Source organism: Populus trichocarpa, chromosome 10 (genome assembly GCF_000002775.5).
Source record: "Populus trichocarpa isolate Nisqually-1 chromosome 10, P.trichocarpa_v4.1, whole genome shotgun sequence".
NCBI classification, from domain to species: domain Eukaryota; kingdom Viridiplantae; phylum Streptophyta; class Magnoliopsida; order Malpighiales; family Salicaceae; genus Populus; species Populus trichocarpa.
The window spans coordinates 786,478-805,465 of NC_037294.2; positions in this window are offsets into that span (position 1 = coordinate 786,478).

Below are 18,988 nucleotides of genomic sequence, written 5' to 3' on the forward strand. Positions count from 1 at the left end.
AAATTTTGGCCAATGTTCTCTTGACTTTAATAAACTAGTTATTAAAGTCAAAATGCATGCTAAAATATTGTTTTTTGGTGTATAAAAAACACAATATGATTTTTTAGCTTCGAGACACTTGGCCGTATGCACAAAAATATATATTTTTTTTTCAATTTTTTTTGTATTTTTGGAAGTTTTGACGAAAACTAGGTATTTTAATACCGGATTCGTATTTTTTTGAAATGACAAAAAAAAAGATTGAGATTAAACAAAACAGTGTAAAACAATACACGCAGGGAAATCACAAATATTTAAACATATATTTATTGTTTTTGCTGGGCCGAACCTGGCCCACCATTGTTGGGTTGGATTGGACTCAACCAAATATCCATGAGCCCAACCCACCTTAGCAGGTTACTGTGCATGAGCACAGTAACCAGCTTCACCTCGCCTACAGAGAGGTGCACCGTGCACGTCCTGCATGGCGAGGGAAGAAACAAAGCATAAGAAAGGGGCAGAGTTTTTACCTGGAGAAGTGAAATGCAGCCTCAGTCGTCAGTGATGGCCAGCGGTGGCGGTGGTTCCAGCAGAGGCGGTGTTGGTGGCAGCTCCTCCTCTGTTTTTTTTTCTTCCTTTTTCTCTTCTTTCTTCCTCTTCGGGTATTTTTTTTCTTTCGGTCTATCCACCCTCTCTTTTTTGTGTGTTCCACTTTTGTGCTCTCCCCCTCTGTATTTATAGGTAAAAACAGAGGGGAGAGAAAGGCAAGGGTGGCCACTGTGCAGCCGCCTCACAACCACCCAAGGGGTGCATCCCCTCTGTTTTTCTTTACCTTGTGGTAGGCCACGGGTCAGAACTTAGGCATGTGGGGTGTTTTAGGTCGGCGTTTTTTTGGTGGTTTCGGAGAAAGAGGGAACGAGCAAAGCAGGGGAGAAAAGTCTTCTTCTTCCCCTGCCTTACGCGTCCAGGGGAAGAAAGGCTATAGTGTATGAATAGTGTATGAAACGACGCCGTTTTGTACAAAACGCGCCGTTTCATTTAAAAGGAAAAGACGACAAAAAAACATGTCAGAGTTCACATTGGTCCTCAATTTGTGATTTGTTCAATCGAGTCCTCAATTGCAATTTTGATTTAAAAATCAATGCAATTGCATCCCTGCCAAAAAGCAAACAGCAACCTTGAAGTTTCCCGCCTTTTTCACTTTGGTCCTTCGTCTTGAATTTGTGCAATGTGACCCTCAATTGATCAACAAACTTCTAATTTCTTCAATTTAGCCCCTGATTTGGTTTAATTGCAGCCCCTCTATTTACGTGCATTTTTTATTTTGGTCTTTGGTTTCGGATTTCTTCAATTAAGTCCCTAATTGGCCATCAAACTTCTATATTTATGCAATTAAGCCCCTAATTTGACCAAATTAAATCTCAAAAATTATAATTTGACCCCAAAACTTTAATTTTTTCCAATTAAAGCCTAAATTGACTTCAAAATCATTTTTTTCTTGCAATCAAACCCTCCATAAATTCAATTAAACCTTCAATAAAATTTAATTGAGTCCATAAACATCTGATTTTGGACTTATCTTCCTCAAATTGAATTTTATTTGTCAACAGGGTTCTCATCAGTCAACAAAATACCATCAAATTTCAATCTTTGTATTTTTGAACCTCCTCGACCAATTTTTGACCATTTTCTAAGCGTTTTGGCATCCTTTTTTCACTATTATATTTTTTGAAAAATGTTTTTTATTTTTTTTATTTTTTATTTTTTTGAAGATAGAAAAAATGTGAATTGGGGAATAACCCAAAAATAGGTTATGACAGCACATATGCCCTCACAGACTCTCGATTTTCCTTCTCTATAACCATTAAGCTGGTTCTGTCAGGAGCAGTTTCCAGATTAAATTTATACTGCTTCAATAAGGCATCTACCAAGTCTTTCCATGTCTTGATCTTGATATTGTCTAGTCTCATGTATTAGCTCAAAGTGGATCCAGTGAGATTATCTTGGAAAAAGTATATCAGCATCTTTTTGTTATGGATCATTTCAGCCATCTTGTTATGGTATGACGGGAGATGGATGTATGGGCATTCTAGTCTGGTATACTTGATGAAGTCCGGCACTCTAAACTCCTTCGACACCAAAATATTTGGAACCAAACAAACTTCAGCTACTATCACAAGGTGAATCAGATCATTTCTTTCAACTAATCTCAATGTTTCTTCTAGGGCAACCCATTTATCATGGCCCATGAGATTGGTAAATCTATTGTCAGAAGGTCCTTTCATTGTTGGATTCACGGTGATCTGAGCTTGACTTGGATAGATAGCAGCGAAGGGGACAAAATGATTCCCAGTTATTGAGTCTGCCCCTAAGTTCTGAGAAGTGTGAGGGACGTGGATTGATGGTGTTTTCACAGGAGGCTATGTAGACGTTTCCTTTCCTTTCTTGAAGCTCAGCACTTGTTCAAGCAGATCTGTGAGTCTAGTTACTTTATCTTCGATGCTCTCAATTTTCTTTTGGTAATGGGCCTCCAATTGGGATTTTCCTTCATTATCCATTTGTCTTTTTTTTTGCAATCGAGTGTTATAGATGGGTTTCAACGGGAAGCCTATATTTCAACTTGCTAAATGAAAATCATGCAATTATGCAGAAATGTTGATTCAACAAGAAAAATACATATGAAATGTGGGCTCACCCTTCACGGGGTGACAAAGGTCTTTTAGTGCATCAAGGGGTAGGTTACTATCTAGTCTCAAATGGTCTATCGCATGCTCAGTGATCGTCCTCGAAAGGTTGATATGAGGCTTACAAGTAGTGTGAAGATAGAGGCCCTAAGTAATATCAGTTTGGCATATCAACCACTTCCAAGTAAACAATCAAGCGAGAGTTGGATGGTTTCACGAGTCTTACCCAAGCTAAAGCCATTGGGGTACCGTTACTTCCCCACCTATCCTAGATTTTAAGGTGTGTGGTCTTAAAATGATGCATGACATGACATTATAAACAAGGATGCATGCTAAAGCAGTGAAAAGTGATAACCATATAAACACAACATAACAAACATCATAGAAATTATCAAACAAAAGGCAAAGCTTAGTACTAAAGGTCCCTAGTGGAGTTGTCATTCTATTGTACGTCCCCGCGTGGCGTCGATAATGATTTTTGTTTGTTTGTTTGTTGTTAGGAGTCGCCACTTAGTATTTGGCTCAGGGTCACTAGGAGACCCGAGTGTGCTGGTCTTTGTCAGAGATTCACAGGTAAGGGACTGGTTGTGGCTAGGGAAGGTATTAGCACCCCTAGCACACCCTACCTGAGGTAAGCTGCATTGTTGATTTTGTCTTAAATTGCTAAGAGTTTGTTAATTTATGCTATGATAGTTTACTTATAATATTCCTGACTCTGGCGTTAGTGAATATTCGACTACGGATACTTCCAACTCTGGCGTTGGTAAATATTACGTAGCAAAAAAACAAAATAAATGATATTCCTGACTCTGGCGTCATTGAATAAACCAATAAAATGAATTTAAATCTATGCATACATATTTTATTTTATTTTATTTTATTTTTGGGATGGGCCAAGCTTAGCCCATGTGGCTGGGCTGGACCCAGCAGGCCTAGTCAGGTCACTGGCCCAAGCCAATGACCCTGATGACTAAGGCATGCATGCATGAACTATTCATGCACGCAGTGCATAGTGTGAAGGTAATTAAAATTACCTTCGCACAGTGTTATATAACAACAAAAGACAAAATGAAAAAAAGAACTTACCAGGTGCGGGGAGGCAAAGCCGAAGATGATGGCTGGACGATTCTCCTCTCTTTCTTTTTGTTTTCTATTTGCTTCTTCTCTGTTTTCTAGTCTCATGTTCTCTCTGTTTCTATTTTATGTTCTTCTTGCGGCCTTGTTCCTTCCCTTTCGTCTCTGACTTCTCCTCCCTCCTGGTATTCTTCTGTGTGTTTTTTCCTTTCTATTTGTTTGCTTCTCTCTCTACTGGTTTATTTTTGGTTTTCCTCTTCCCTTGTATTTTCTCCTCGTAGATTTCCTTCTGTTTTGTGCCTCTGTCTTACTCTTTTGCGTCTCTGTTCCCAGGCTTCCTCTGTTCGTCCCTGTTCTCTCTTTTCTGTTCTTTCCTTATTCATTCATCCCCTGGTTTTTTCAGTTCTGTGTGCTGTGTAATTTCATTTCTGTCATCTGGGATTTTTGGTTTCTCTCAGTGCTCTCTGTTTGCCTCTATTCTCTCGTGTCTGTCTGCGTCTTCACTAGTCTTTTTCTCCTTTTTCTCCCTCTTTTTTTTTTCGTGGCCTTTCTCAAGCTTTTATAAGGCCAGAGAATGCCATGAGGTTGTAACGGCAGGCGTGCATCATAGAGGCGAGGGATATTAGCCGTGAGACGTGCTCCCTAGATTGAAGCAACTCCATTGTTCTATACTGCTAACGCCTTTACTGCCGAAACCGTTGTTGATGAAGAAGGCAATGAACAGTTGTCAAGGATGGCACCGTTTCAAAATTCAAAATGAATATTTCTGATTCGGTCATTGGATTGTTTTGCAATTTTGTAATCAAGCCCCTGGATAAATTGTAATTGGATCCCTTGATTTTAGTGCCATTTACAAGACAGTCTTTGGTTTTGGATTCATGCGATTTGACCCTCAATTGATCAATAAACTTTTGATTTCTTCAATTTAGCCCCTGCCTTGGTCTATTTCAGCCCCTCTATTTACGCATCTTTTCTAGTTTGGTCCTTGGTTTTGGATTTTATCAATCAAGTTCCTAATTGACCATCAAACTTTAATAATTATGCAATTGAGCCCCTGATTTGACCAAATCAACTCTTCAAAATTGTTATTTGACCTTAAAACTTTAATTTCTTCCAATAAAATCCTAAATTGACTTAAAAATCAATTTTTCTTGCAATCAAACCCTCCATAAATTCAATTAAACCTTAGATAAAATTTAATGGAGTCCATAAACATTGAATTTTCATGGATACTCTATCGGTCTAAATTGATTTTGGATATTTTTTTCAAATTGAATTTTTTTTGTCAATAGGGCTCTCATCAGTCAACGATATACTGTCAAATTTCAATCTTTGCATTTTTTAACCTCCTCAACCAATTTTTGACTTTTTTTTGGGCTCTCCGACATCTTTTCTCACTGCTACATATTTGTTTATTTTCTTTTTTCTGAATTTTTTTCTACTATTTTTTTTTGTATTTTCTCCTTTTTGTGTGGGGACCCAAAAATATGTAACAACAAATCCGACAATGAAAGAGGTAGTCCGGAAAGAAGTTCTTAAATGGTTAGATGCTGGTGTTATTTATCCAATCTCTGATAGCTCATGGGTGAGCCCAGTTCAAGTTGTACCAAAGAAAGGAGGAATGACAGTGGTAAGGGATGTAGATAACAAACTGATACCTACTAGAATGGTAACTGGATGGAGGATTTGCATGGATTACCGAAAGCTCAACAAGGCAACTCGCAAAGATCACTTCCCCCTACCATTCATTGATAAGATGTTGGACAGGTTAGCCGGGCATGAATACTATTATTTCCTGGATGGTTATTCAGGATACAACCAAATAGCCATCGCACTTGAGGACCAAGAGAAGACCACTTTCACTGCCCTTATGGTACTTTTGCTTTCAGAAGAATGCCTTTTGGGTTGTGTAATGCACTAGCTACCTTTCAGAGGTGCATGATGGCTATCTTTTCAGATATGGTGGAGCAAATCATTTAGGTCTTCATGGATGACTTTTATGTATTTGGAACTTCTTTCGATGACTGCCTTGCAAAGTTGGCATTGGTTTTGGAAGACAAACTTGATATTGAACTGGGAAAAATATCACTTCATGGTAAAGAAAGGTATAGTGTTGGGGCACCGGATTTCAGAAAAAGGAATAGAGGTAGGCAGAGCTAAAATTGAGGCAGTAGACAAGCTTCTGCCGCCAACTACAGTAAAAGGGGTTAGGAGTTTCCTTGGCCATGCAGGATTTTATAGGAGGTTTATCAAAGACTTCTCTAAAATATCCAAACCACTATGCAATTTGCTGCTAAAAGACATGAAGTTTCAGTTTGACGAACAATGCATGACAGCCTTTATGCTATTGAAAGAGAAGTTAGTGACAACTCCTATTGTAAGTACACTGGATTGGGAGAAACCATTTGAGTTGATGTGTGATGCAAATGATTATGCAATTGGGGCAGTGAAAAAAACGTGTTTCACACCATATACTATGCCAGCAGAACACTCAATGATGCCCAACTTAATTATGCCACAACTGAAAAAGAGTTGCTTGTTGTGGTCTATGCCTTTGATAAGTTTCAGCCTTATCTGATGGGAAACAAGGTGCTGGTGTATACTGATCATATTGCAATTAGACACCTAGTTTCCAAGAAAGATGCCAAGCCCAGACTTATCCGTTGGATCCTGTTACTGCAAGAATTTGATGTAGAAATTAAAGATAAAAAAGGGACTGAGAACGTGGTGGTAGATCATCTTTCACGGCTGGAGTTGGCACAGCAACTAGAGCCTAAATTCACGGTTATAAATGAAAGCTTTCCTGATGAAAGAATCTTAGCAATTTCCACTAACAGTTTCATTCCTTGGTATGCAGATTATGTCAATTTTCTTGCAGGTAAGATCATCCCGTCAAATTTTTCTTACCAACAAAAGAAGAAATTTCTTGCTGAAGTCAAACACTATTTTTGGGAGGAGCCGATACTCTATCGGCATTATGTAGAAGAGGAAATGACAAACTCACTGAAGCACTGCCACACACTTGAATATGGGGGGCACTTTGGAGCGCAACACACTGCAACCAAAGCTCTGCAGTCTGGTTTTTATTGGCCCACTATGTTTAAAGATGCTCATGCTTTTGTTACTGCTTGTGATAGATGTCAACATACTGGGAATATATCTCGCCAAAATGAAATGCCATTGCAGAATATCCTAGAAGTTGAGTTATTTGACATTTAGGGCATTGATTTCATGGGACCTTTTCCTTCATCTTACAACAACAAATAAATTCTCTTAGCATTGGATTATGTATCAAAGTGGATAAAGGCAATTGTAACGCCTACAAATGATGGCAAGGTGGTACTTAATTTTCTACAGAAGAACATCTTTACCAGATTTGGTACTACTGGAGCCATCATCAATGATGAAGGAACTCATTTTGCAACAAGCAATTTGAAGCATTGTTATCCGAGTATGGAGTCAGACACAAGAGAGCATTAGCTTGACAGTATGGATTGTTTGAAATATTATTCGTTTATTATTTATGGTTGATTGAAACTGTTGTCAAGGATTGTGTTTAGAAGAATATTGTTCGGAAAGTTTGTAAATCGATAAGAATGTTTTATTTTGACGTTAAGAGGGAAGATTGAAATAAATAAGATAAATTGGCTCTTATAAAGATATTTTTTTTTTACACTCTTAAACGATATGTGATATGGCCAGGGGTTCAGATAAAAGAGAAAAAGTTAAATTGGGGATGCTGTGTGTAAATGGAAAGGTTGATGAATCTGGACAGATTCGTCTCCTAACTTTTGGAGAGAATTCGAGTAGAAGGATGAGAGAATTAGGATTAAGTTTCTTCATAGTAATTGTAGTTTTGGATGTTAGCTAACTAATAAAATTGGTCTTGCTTAATATGGAGCTGTAGAACCCCAGCTATGGGTCATCAACCAAGATTGGGTCCTGATAGACCCTGTAGGGTAGTTTGTTGATGAGCAATTTTGACTATCTGAGAGGCAGAATTGGGTTCTCCTTCCTTCAGAGAACTTGTAGCCTTGTGTCTTAGCTTTCCAACAAGACTAATCTTGCTTCAAACGGAGTTCTACAACTCTAGATATAGTTAAAAATCTGATGAGTGTTCAGACAGTAACAGTTCAAAGTTAGACAATAACAGTTGGATAGTAACAATTGGAAATTGGACAGTAACAGTTCAATGTGTAGACAGTAACAGTTCAAAGTTGGACAGTAACAGTTCAATGTGTAGACAGTAACAATTCAATTGTGTAGACAGTAACAGTTCAATATGTAGACAGTAATAGTTCAAATGTCTAGATAGTAATAGTTCCAAGTTAGGCAGTAACAGTTGGTCAGTAACAGTTCAATGTGTAGAAAATAACAGTCCAAATGTCTAGAGAGTAACAATTCAATGTTAGACAGTAACGGTTGGACAGTAACAGTTCAATGTGTGGACAGTAACAGTTTAATGTGTAGACAATAACAGTTCAAATGTCTAGACAGTAACTGTTCAATATCTAGACAGTAACTGTTGGATAGTAACAATTGGAAATTGGACAGTAACAATTCAAAGTTAGAGAGTAACAGTAGACTTTCACGTGAATACTATATAAAAAGAATTGAGTCATACGAACACTTGCACATTGAGATACTAACTCTGAAAATATACATGATATATGTATGTATGTTATTATGAGGAAATGAACATGCATAGTAAGTAACATATGAGTAATGGATGAATATGGATTCTCTGTAATATCGGCCAGAAGGAATGATAACTATGGTTGGATAAAGGATGACAACCTTAATGGGTGTAATAAGAAAAACGTAAGATATAAAGAAAGAAATGATTGAAAGAAAGATTTATTAGCTATTGATATGATTATTATAAAACATATCCTTGAATGAGGAAAATTTATGAGATGAGTCTGTGACTGCAGGAGGGACCACCGGTGTGGTGCAATAGTAGCAACAAGGGAGCACAAGTAAAGCTTCTACTGCAGGTAGGTGGCTTTCACCTTCCATTTAAATAATGTTGAATAATGAAAATACTTTATCATGAATGTTATTGTATTGTGTAAATTCAGATATCAGACTGTCAAATGCTTAAATGTTAACAATTGATTAGCTTTGGCTAATGGCATCCGAAGGGATGGCCGGGACAAATGAATGATTAGCTGTGACCAATTGCATTCGAAGGGATGACTGGGACAAACAATTGATTAGCTTTGGCTAATGGCATCCGAAGGAATGGCCGGGACAAATGAATGATTAGCTCTGACCAATTGCATATGAAGGGATGACCGCGACAAATAATTGATTAACTTTGGCTAATGGCATCCGAAGGGATGGCCAGGACAAATGAATGATTAGCTCTGACCAATTGCATCCGAAGGGATGACTTGGACAAACAATTGATTAGCTTTGGCTAATGGCATCCGAAGGGATGGCCGGGACAAATGAATGATTAGCTCTGACCAATTGCATATGAAGGGATGACCGCGACAAACAATTGATTAGCTTTGGCTAATGGCATCCGAAGGGATGGCCGAGACAAATGAATGATTAGTTTTGGCTAATGGCATTCGAATGGATGACCGGGACAAATGAATGATTAGTTTTGGCTAATGGCATCTGAATGGACGACCGGGACAAACAGTTGATTAGCTTTGGCTGATGGCATTCGAAGGGGATGGCCGGAGTGAGTGAACAGTTAACCTCGACAAATGATGTCGTAAGAGAATGGCCGGATTAAAGATTATAGCTAATTGTAAGAATTGGTGCATATATATATACTGCAAGTTGTGTATACCAAGAACATGAAGGAACTACAAATGTCACGCTTCAAGCATGAGATAATGTTAATACTTCATTAAACTGCCAATTCGTTTTCTTATTATTATTATTAAGTAATTGCATTCTTGTAGATGTTTGTACTGCAGTAGGGACGTCATACCAACAAGGTGGCTAGGAAATCCAATACACGGGAACCTATTTTTGCAAGGAATCATGTAGTTGCATTCTAAATCATGATGTATTTTATATGAATCAATGTACTAAATGTATAACTATTATTAGATCCTTTTAGATTAAATTCGTGATGACTATTTGTAGGATAGATTACAAACTCATATCTATGCATGTATATTTTAAATGCGAACTTCTAATCATGCAAACATAATATTATGAGTTTATGTAAGATTCACTTTTAAATGAAATGTTGATTGTTGTTGATGTATGGATTGTATATTGATGATTTGAAGGGAACATGTTCGCCGATGACCGACATGATGTGTGTCAAGTACAAAAAAAAATTTACTGTTGTTTTGGGCTTGAAAAGCCGGGTTGTTACGGTAAATCATCTCCCCGCAATCCTATCACGGATGCCATTAGTCGAAGCTAATCTTGTAAATACGCTAGACTTTATTTACACTGAACACGATATTTATTGTAATTGCATTCACCAGAAGAATTTTAAATTGTATAAGTGCAAATAGGAGGAAAATCACGCACCTGCTTCGCTTGTCTCGCGACCTCCCCTAACAGAAGATCCAATCCTGGTTGCTCCTCCTGAATCACAAGGAAGTTTTTGGTTATGATTCCTTCAAGTCGATATTATAGAGAATCCATATCATCCATTACTCATACGTTACTTACTATGCATGTTCATTTCCTCATAATAACATACATACATATATCACGTATATTTTCAGAGTTAGTATCTCAATGTGCAAGTGTTCGTATGACTCAATTTTTTTATATTCTTATATATAGTATTCACGTGAAAGTCTACCGTTACTGTCTAACTTTGAACTGTTACTGTCCAATTGTTACTATCTAGACATTGAACTGTTACTGTCTAGACATTGGACTGTTACTGTCCAACTGTTATTGTCCAACCATTACTGTTTAGACATTGAACTGTTACTGTCCAATCGTTACTGTCTAGACATTGAACTGTTACTGTCCAACTGTTACTATCTGAACACTCATTAGATTTTTAACTATATCTAGAGTTCTAGAACTCCATTTTAAGTGAGATTGATCTCATTAGAAAGCTAAGACACGAGGCTACAAGTTCTCTGAGGAAGGAGAACCCAGTTCTACCTCCAAGATAGTCAAAATTGCTCATAAACTAATCAGTCCTACTGCCCTACAGAATCAGTCACGACTCATTCTCGGTTGGTAACCCATAACTGGAGTTCTACATCTCCAAATTGAGCAAGACCAGTTTCCTTGGTTAGCTAACATCCAAGTCTACAATGTCTATGAGGAACCCAATCCTAATTCCCTCATCCTCCTACCCGAAATCTCACCGAAAGTCAGGAGACGAGTCTGTCCAGATTCGTCACCCCCTTCCCTTCACACAATACTTTCATAAACTACATACCACACATGAATTAACTTAATTTTAACAACAAATACTTTTTCCCCAATTCATGTCTAAGAACCCTAACCTATAATTCAATATCAAGGCATCAATTCATTATCGAATTTGAAATGAATTTTTAAGATCATGTTTAGAACACCTTACCCGGCCCGGTACGAATTGAAGATTTTCAACTCCCTCCTTTCTTTTCTTCTTGTTCAATTTTCTTGTTAATCCCTTGCACACAAGTGTTTATCCCATCTATAAACCCTTAATCTTGGATGGGTTCTTGAAATTTTAGTGTTTCTCTCTTGATTTTGCAAGAATGGATACAAAACTCCCTATTTTCTTTCCTTATGGTTCCTGCAGATTTTTTGGTGAGGAGAGGGTATTTATACTCTATAATTTTCCTTATTTGCATTTAGGGTCCCTTTTTCTTTAAGTGTATTATTTTCTTCAATTACATCCAACCCGCAACAGTACCGGGTTTATTATAATGTCTCGAATTATTTCGCCCGGAAATTTATATTCAAAAATTTTTGAATTGCTATTTTTATTTAACCATATGCATGAATTTATTTACTTTTATTTATTTATTTATTTATTTTTTCTCGGGGTTTACAGCTACTCCCGTCCCTGTTTTTCACAGATAAAAGATAAGGATTCCTTGTCCTCTTATTTTTTCAATTTTTCTAGGATACCACACACATTAGTATTTGGGAGTGGATTTTTTTTCGCCGCGACACCGCACATATGTGATAATATATATGCAAAAAGAAAAGGTTTTATTTGATGAATTGGCAGTTGCTGGCCGGCTAGTTTCGCTAGAGGATTTTAATTTATATGTTTTTCATGGTCTTTGAGGTGAGTTGAAATACTTGGTAACCAGCCTCGCGACCAAGGTAGAACCTCTTTCATATGCAGATCTTCATAGTCATCTCCTTACTCATAAGCTCCTTCACAAGACCTCCTGTAAAACCTCTGGGCGAAAAATCATAAATTGACTAGTTTCATGTAAAACAAAATTCATAACTCTCGATCGGGTTATCAGAAAATTCTAAAAATTTGCGTGAAGCCTTCTAATATGATTCCTCAACTTGGGTTAAAATTTCTGAATTTTTAGAGAAATTCAGAAATTTGACGAAAAATCATAATTTGACTAGTTTTACGTTATTAGATGTAATTTTCAATCCAACCATCAGATTGAGCTGAAATTTATGAGAAACCTTAAAATATATTGAATACAATCTGGTTAAAATTTTAGGATGAACGGAGGTTGGTAGTGCTAGCAAAAAAATAAGGACCGTCAAATAGAAGCAAAAAGACTCGTTAAGGGTAAAATGATTATTTTCCATTAAAAATAAAACAAATCAGCCTCTTTTTCTGTTATAAGCTGCTGACTGGGCAGAAAAAAAATGTGAAAAGAAAAAAAAAACAAGAGAAGAACGTTATAAATCAAGAGAAAAACAAGAAAAAGTGAGAGATAGCTTTGAAACTTGTAAGATTGAAAGACTTGGAACATTAAATTAAGGAAGAATCAAGTGAAGGATGATATAAGAAAGGAGAGGAGGGCTAGCTACACTAGGAGGAGAAGAGAAGTTGGGAGAACTTAGATTGGTAAGCATGAAAAATTAAGATTCTTAATTGAATGAAGTGTTTTTGAGTTTATTTGAGTAAATTATCAAACAATGACAATTTAATTTAATTTAATTTCTTATATTCTTGACTTTTTAAATTAGGGTTCTTATGAGAATTTGGAGATTTTGAGAAAAGTAGTAAACATGATGGAATTGAGGTAGAATAGTATAGAAATAGTGAATGTAAGTAGTAATTAAGAAAGAAATTGAATAAGTTTGAAGAAATGAACTTGTAACAAAGGATGAGGAAATAAAGGAATGAGGTTTTAATTATTTTATGTTTGAGAAATGATGTTCTTTATCTTATTTTAAGTATTCAAAATATAAACAAGTGAAGAAACATCATAAGAATGTGAAAAGAAGAATTAAATAAATGGTAGGAATAGTTCATGGAAGAATTCTTTAAGTGAGTTAAAAGAAGAAAATTGATTAAAACTATATGTTCAAAATAAGGTGACAAATGAATGAAATTTTTGGTGCGAAACCCAATTAAATAAAAGATATTACGTGCTTTAAATTTAGGCATGTAGGAGAAATAATGATGGATTAATAATGTAGTGCAATTTGATTGATTCAGGAGTTGTTTCGGGAGTAGGGCAAAAGGCAGGAGGAGCTGGGCCATCACGAGAAGACGGTAGGTGATTCATCACTTTCTTTTAAAATTCAATTTCATTATTAGTTATGAGTTGTTTATGACATATTGATATGGAAAAAGTAGAAGACGAAACTTGTTTGTATTATAATTCGGATGTTGGGTAATTCGTATAGAATTACCGGTTAGATAGGCTATTGATGGAGAATAGTCAGATGTTGGGTAATATGTCTGGAACTACCGGTTAGATTGGCTATTGATGGAGAATAGCCGGATGTTGGGTAATTCGTATGGAATTACCGGTTTGATTGTTGGCTATCGAAGAGGGTTAAGCGGGTTTGAGGTAAAATTGTGAATTACAAAATTAAAAATTAAGCAATGAGTGTTGGTTGCAGAGGTCCTATAAGTATAGGATTAATAAATTATGAATGGGTTATTAATGTTGATATGTAGTAAGTTAGCGATGAAAGACAATTTGATATATTTTGAAGAATTGTGAACATAATAGCTTTATCATTTTTAATGTGTTATCTTTCTTATTTCTTATTAATGTTATGTATATAGGTTTTTCACAAGGTGATGTGGAGCGTTAAATATTGGCTTTGTGTTTAAATTTGTTTATTTTGTGGGATGTAATATCTTTTGTTTTATATGTAATTTGTATTATATATAGATTTTAATATATGTATCCTAAAGATATTTGCTTTTGGTATTTATACATTTAGAAAGTATGAGTAAGGAACTAATATTAGAAAACTATTCGAAAAGAATACTTAGTAATTATAATCATGCATGTTTAAAAGATGGATGCATGTTAATGTAATAATTAGTTCAATATGAATCCTTTGAGTTTATATTTGTTTGTAGTTAATGTTTTATTTATTGATGATGTAAGGATGAAAAAGCATAATGAAGTATGGTTATGTGAAATATTGTATGATGAGATGGGATATGATTCAGGATAATTGGATCGAAGTGGAAGATTTGAGTATTGTGATTGAATGAAGTCTAGTCGATAACTTGGCAATATTAAAAAAACAAAGGAAACTCTACTGAAATTTTCAAAAAAAAAATCCTATAATCTTAGACGTATTATTCAATACTTGACATTAGCAAAGAAATGTTTGAGATTTCATGACATTATAATTTGAGGGTGTTACATGATGCAACCATATTATTCGATAGTTTCACCCATATTTAACTAGTGTTTTGCCTATGTTTTATATATAAAATTCCTTGATATTCTTTATTTTATGTTTTGAAGGCACTTTTGGATGAAAGATGCAAAAAGGAGTAAATTGGAGATAATTGGCATATTTGACCTTCAGTCGATGTTTTGTGCAGAGCGTGAGCTCTAGAGGTTGAAATGAAGTGATTTCAGTGGCATTAAAAAGCTAACATTCATACCTTTCTGGACATCTAAGGCAAGAAAATAAAATAAGGAAGAGCATGGAAATCGCAGCCTTCAAAGTCGAATTACTAGTGCGGACACTGTGGTTGTTTGATGGTTAGGGTTAGTTCTACGGCGGATCCGTTAACTAACCAATGTTAAGAAGAGATAAATATTCAGAATATAAATTGATGTTTCATTTCCATGATTAGTTCTAATTTCCGTTGGTGGATGTGTGCTTGCGACCAAGGTTTGTTTTCTTGATAAATTTCGGTTTCAATTGATTTTGTTTACTAGTTTAATTTCTTTCATAGTTTAGATCATCACAAATCAAACCCCCCCCCAAATTGCATATCATCTAGCATAAAAATCTGACTTGAATCTTCCTCATGGGATCGACCCCTTACTTGCTCTATACTATCTTGTGTGTTGTGTTTGAAGCTAGGGTAATTAATTTGTGCGACCGCGACATCGCAACATTACACCTCCCTTCAATCCATAGGTGTTGTTGACAATGCTCCTTTGCTACCCATGTCAGGTCAACCACCATCAGCTCTTGTTGCCCAATAACAATTCTCTGGTTCCTATAATATTTTACTAACATGAAGCAATTCAATCTTGCTTCACCAATTGTTATAGTAGCTGAGCTTAGAATTTAAGTTTTAGGATTTAGGAGTTGTTCATTATTTTTTAGGCATTAAGGTCCATCCTACCACTATGGGTATCATGCTATGATAAGATAAGTATATTCTTGACATCCTTCACAGAGCAGGTATGTGTTTTTGCAAGCCTATTGATACTCCTCTTTCTACATCAAGGGTTGTAGTGGTATCCGCTTGCTTGTTTTAGGATTCTACGCATTTTCGACAAATTATTAGTGCTCTTCAATATCACACTTTTACTAGACCAGAAATTTATCAGTATATGCATACTCCTACAGATGCATATTAGGCTGCAGTTAAATGTATTTTGTGTTATCTTAGAGGTACGATTTCTTTTGGTCTCCATATCACTCGTAGCTCTTCTTTTTTCATTGCATGGTTTTACAGATGTTGATTGGGCTAGTAATATTGATGATCATAAATCTATGGATGGATATCTTGTATTTTGGTCATACACTGATTTCTTGGAAGTGAGGCAAACAACGCACGATTGCTCATTTTTTTACCAAAACTAAGTATAAAGCCTTAGCCGATGAAACTTTTGAGGTTATATGGCTTCAATATTTATTGTTAGATCTGCATATTACTCCTCCTTTGTGCCTATAATTTGGTGTGATAATTTGAGTGCTACTTATTTGTTTATGAAACCTATCTTCCATGCTCATACTAAACATTTTGAGGTTGATTATCATTTTGTACATGACAGAGTTGCTACGAAGGCCATTCAAATTCACTTTATTTCTTCCAAGGATCAACTTGTCGATGTTCTTACCAAGCCCCTTTCCACTGCTTCTTTTATTGATCTTAGGTGTCGTGTATGAGCGCGCGACGTTGGGGTAAAGGATTTACCGCCTAGTTTTATAGCTCAGGATAAAGATTCATTTGTGTGAATAAATCTTGTGTTTCAAATTTATTATGGGCTTATGTGCCCAAATGAATTCTTATGGGAAGGGTCTAGGTAGGTGCCTTGACAGGGTTCACCTATCTTGGAAGGCGAAAAGGTTTTCCACAGCTCGTATATTATGTGGTAAAAAATACTTCCAATTAAAAATGGTGAATATTCAGAATAATTCTTAGAATTTTATAGTCAATTCCTGATATTTAAATAGCAGCCTACTTATAGGTTCAACATTTATACCAAAATATTGAGCATTAATCCTCATGAATTAAAATTTTAGAGATTATTTTCATGGAATCTTTATCCTGATTCCATGAAAATAAAATAATATCAGCCTATTAAAATTTTCATGGATTCAGCAAACTAGTTATTAAATCCAAAATGCATGCAAATAAATTAAAAGATTATTTTTTGTGCTTTTTTTTAATATGCTAACATATGCAAATATAATTTATTTTTGAGAGACTTTGTCACATGCAACACGCAAAAAAACATTTATATTACTATATTTTGGGTTATTTTTTTTATTTTTAGTTATTTTTTGTATTTCTATAAGGCCATATTTAAGAAGACCAATTTTTTAAATACAAAAAACCACCCAAAATATGCTTAAAGGGTGTTTGCCAAACACACTCTTAAAAAAAAAAAACTTAACAAAACAATGGTAAACCAAACAGGGTATATATGACTGACTCGGTTTTGACCTGACTGGGTTGACCCGACCGAGTTGACCTGAAAAATCCAAAAAACATTAAACATTAGAAAACATAAAAGCTAATTATTTTCTTAAGCAAAACGAATCAAAACACAAAAAATGAAGAACACGAAGACACTCAAACTGAAACCCAGCAATGTAAATATCAAACTAGACCAAATTTGAAGCAATAAAATGCAAGGTTTTATTCGCAATTAAGCATAGATCAAGAATTAAGTGTTATTTTGCTTCAATTATTACTCAAACATTATGATTTTTTTGTCAAAAATGAGTTTCGGTTCAAAACCGAAACCCTTAGATTAAAATCCACAAAAGCATGTTATTGATTCATGAAAACCTTAGATTATTTACTAATAATGATACGAACTTGCATAAACCAAAATTGAATCAAAATAAGACCTAAGACTAGCACCCAAGACAATGTTGTTCCGATGAAGATGAAGAACATGAACTGAGATTGCCAAGAAAACCCAACATACACTGTCAAACCTAGAAAACACATTTTAGGCCTCCAAACCAAACTCTTTTAGCCTCAACAATGCATATTATCATAACCAAATATACTTGAATAAGAACTAATAAAAACAACAAATCATCAAAATCATGTAAAATATTCCAAGCTTCAAAACTATCAACTTAAAACAGCCTATATATTCATGCAATTTAGATTCAAAATGTCTTCCTAAACCTTTAATGAGAACCAAACAAAACTCAGAAACCCAGAAACATGCATCAACCAACATAGAAAAAAATCATAAACTTGCTGCCATATTTGGCAAATTTCAAATCAAACTAAAGTGTAAACTTGACATATTAAGGCAATAATCATAATGTTAATACACTTAAAACATTGCATTTAAATAATAAAAAAATCCAACAATTACAAAGTAGTCGAACGACACGTCGTCGAAGCTAAACCCTACAAATTAGGGTTTTAATTTGGAATTTGGCAAACTTCAATTTAATCCCTATTCTTACAGTTTTTTTTAATTTCACTCGTAATTGCATCATAAACCCTTAATTTTATGCAATTTCACCTCTGCCAAACTTAATTGCCAGCCCCAAATGTAAGTGTCTTTTAGAACTTGGTCCTTGGTTTCTGATTTGTTTAATTGGACCACCAGATGACCATCAAACCTTCAATTATCTTCAATTTGACCCTTGATTTCACCAATTTCAAACTTGAAGTCTTGTGTGTCTTATAATTTGGTCCTTAGTTTTTGATTTGTTCAATTAGGTCCCTAATTGCCCATCATACTTTGAAATTTATGCAATTAAGCATCTAATTTGACTAAATTAACTAAATTAACTTTTAAAAATTACAATTTAACCCCTAGACTTTAATTTCTTCCATTTAGAGCCTAAATTAACTTTAAAAGGTTAATTGTCTTGCAATTAAACCTTCATTAAATTCAATTAAACCTTAAAAAAATAATTTAATTGAGTCCTTAAGCATCCAAGCTCGAATTTTCCTTCCCAAATTGAATTTCCTTTGTTAATAGGGAGACCTCATTAGTCGAAGACATGCTGTCAAATCCAATTTTAATCTTCCTCAAACAGTCTTTCAGCAATATCTTAAGCATTCTGGTATGTTTTTCTCAACTGATATGTATTTTTTTTTTCTTCCAAAATTTCTTTTAATTTTTTATATTTTCTCTTTTTCCTCCTTTTTTGATTTTTTTATTTACGTGGGCCCCAAAAAATGAGTAATAACATTAAGTTCAAGCTTCAAGTTGAACCTCCACCTTCAGCTTATTATAGGATATTACACATTATAGGCTTATATATAGGAAAGGTTTATTACTCCTATATTGTAATATTTACATTAATTATTGTACATCGCCTTACATACATAAATATGAATAGTTGACTAACTAATTAGTTAAGCCTCCTATTATTCTAAACCACAACAAAAAAAAATTTAATATGGATATGGCTCAATACATGTTTGACAAATAGTTGTGATTGTGAATTAAAATCAATAAGCAAATCAA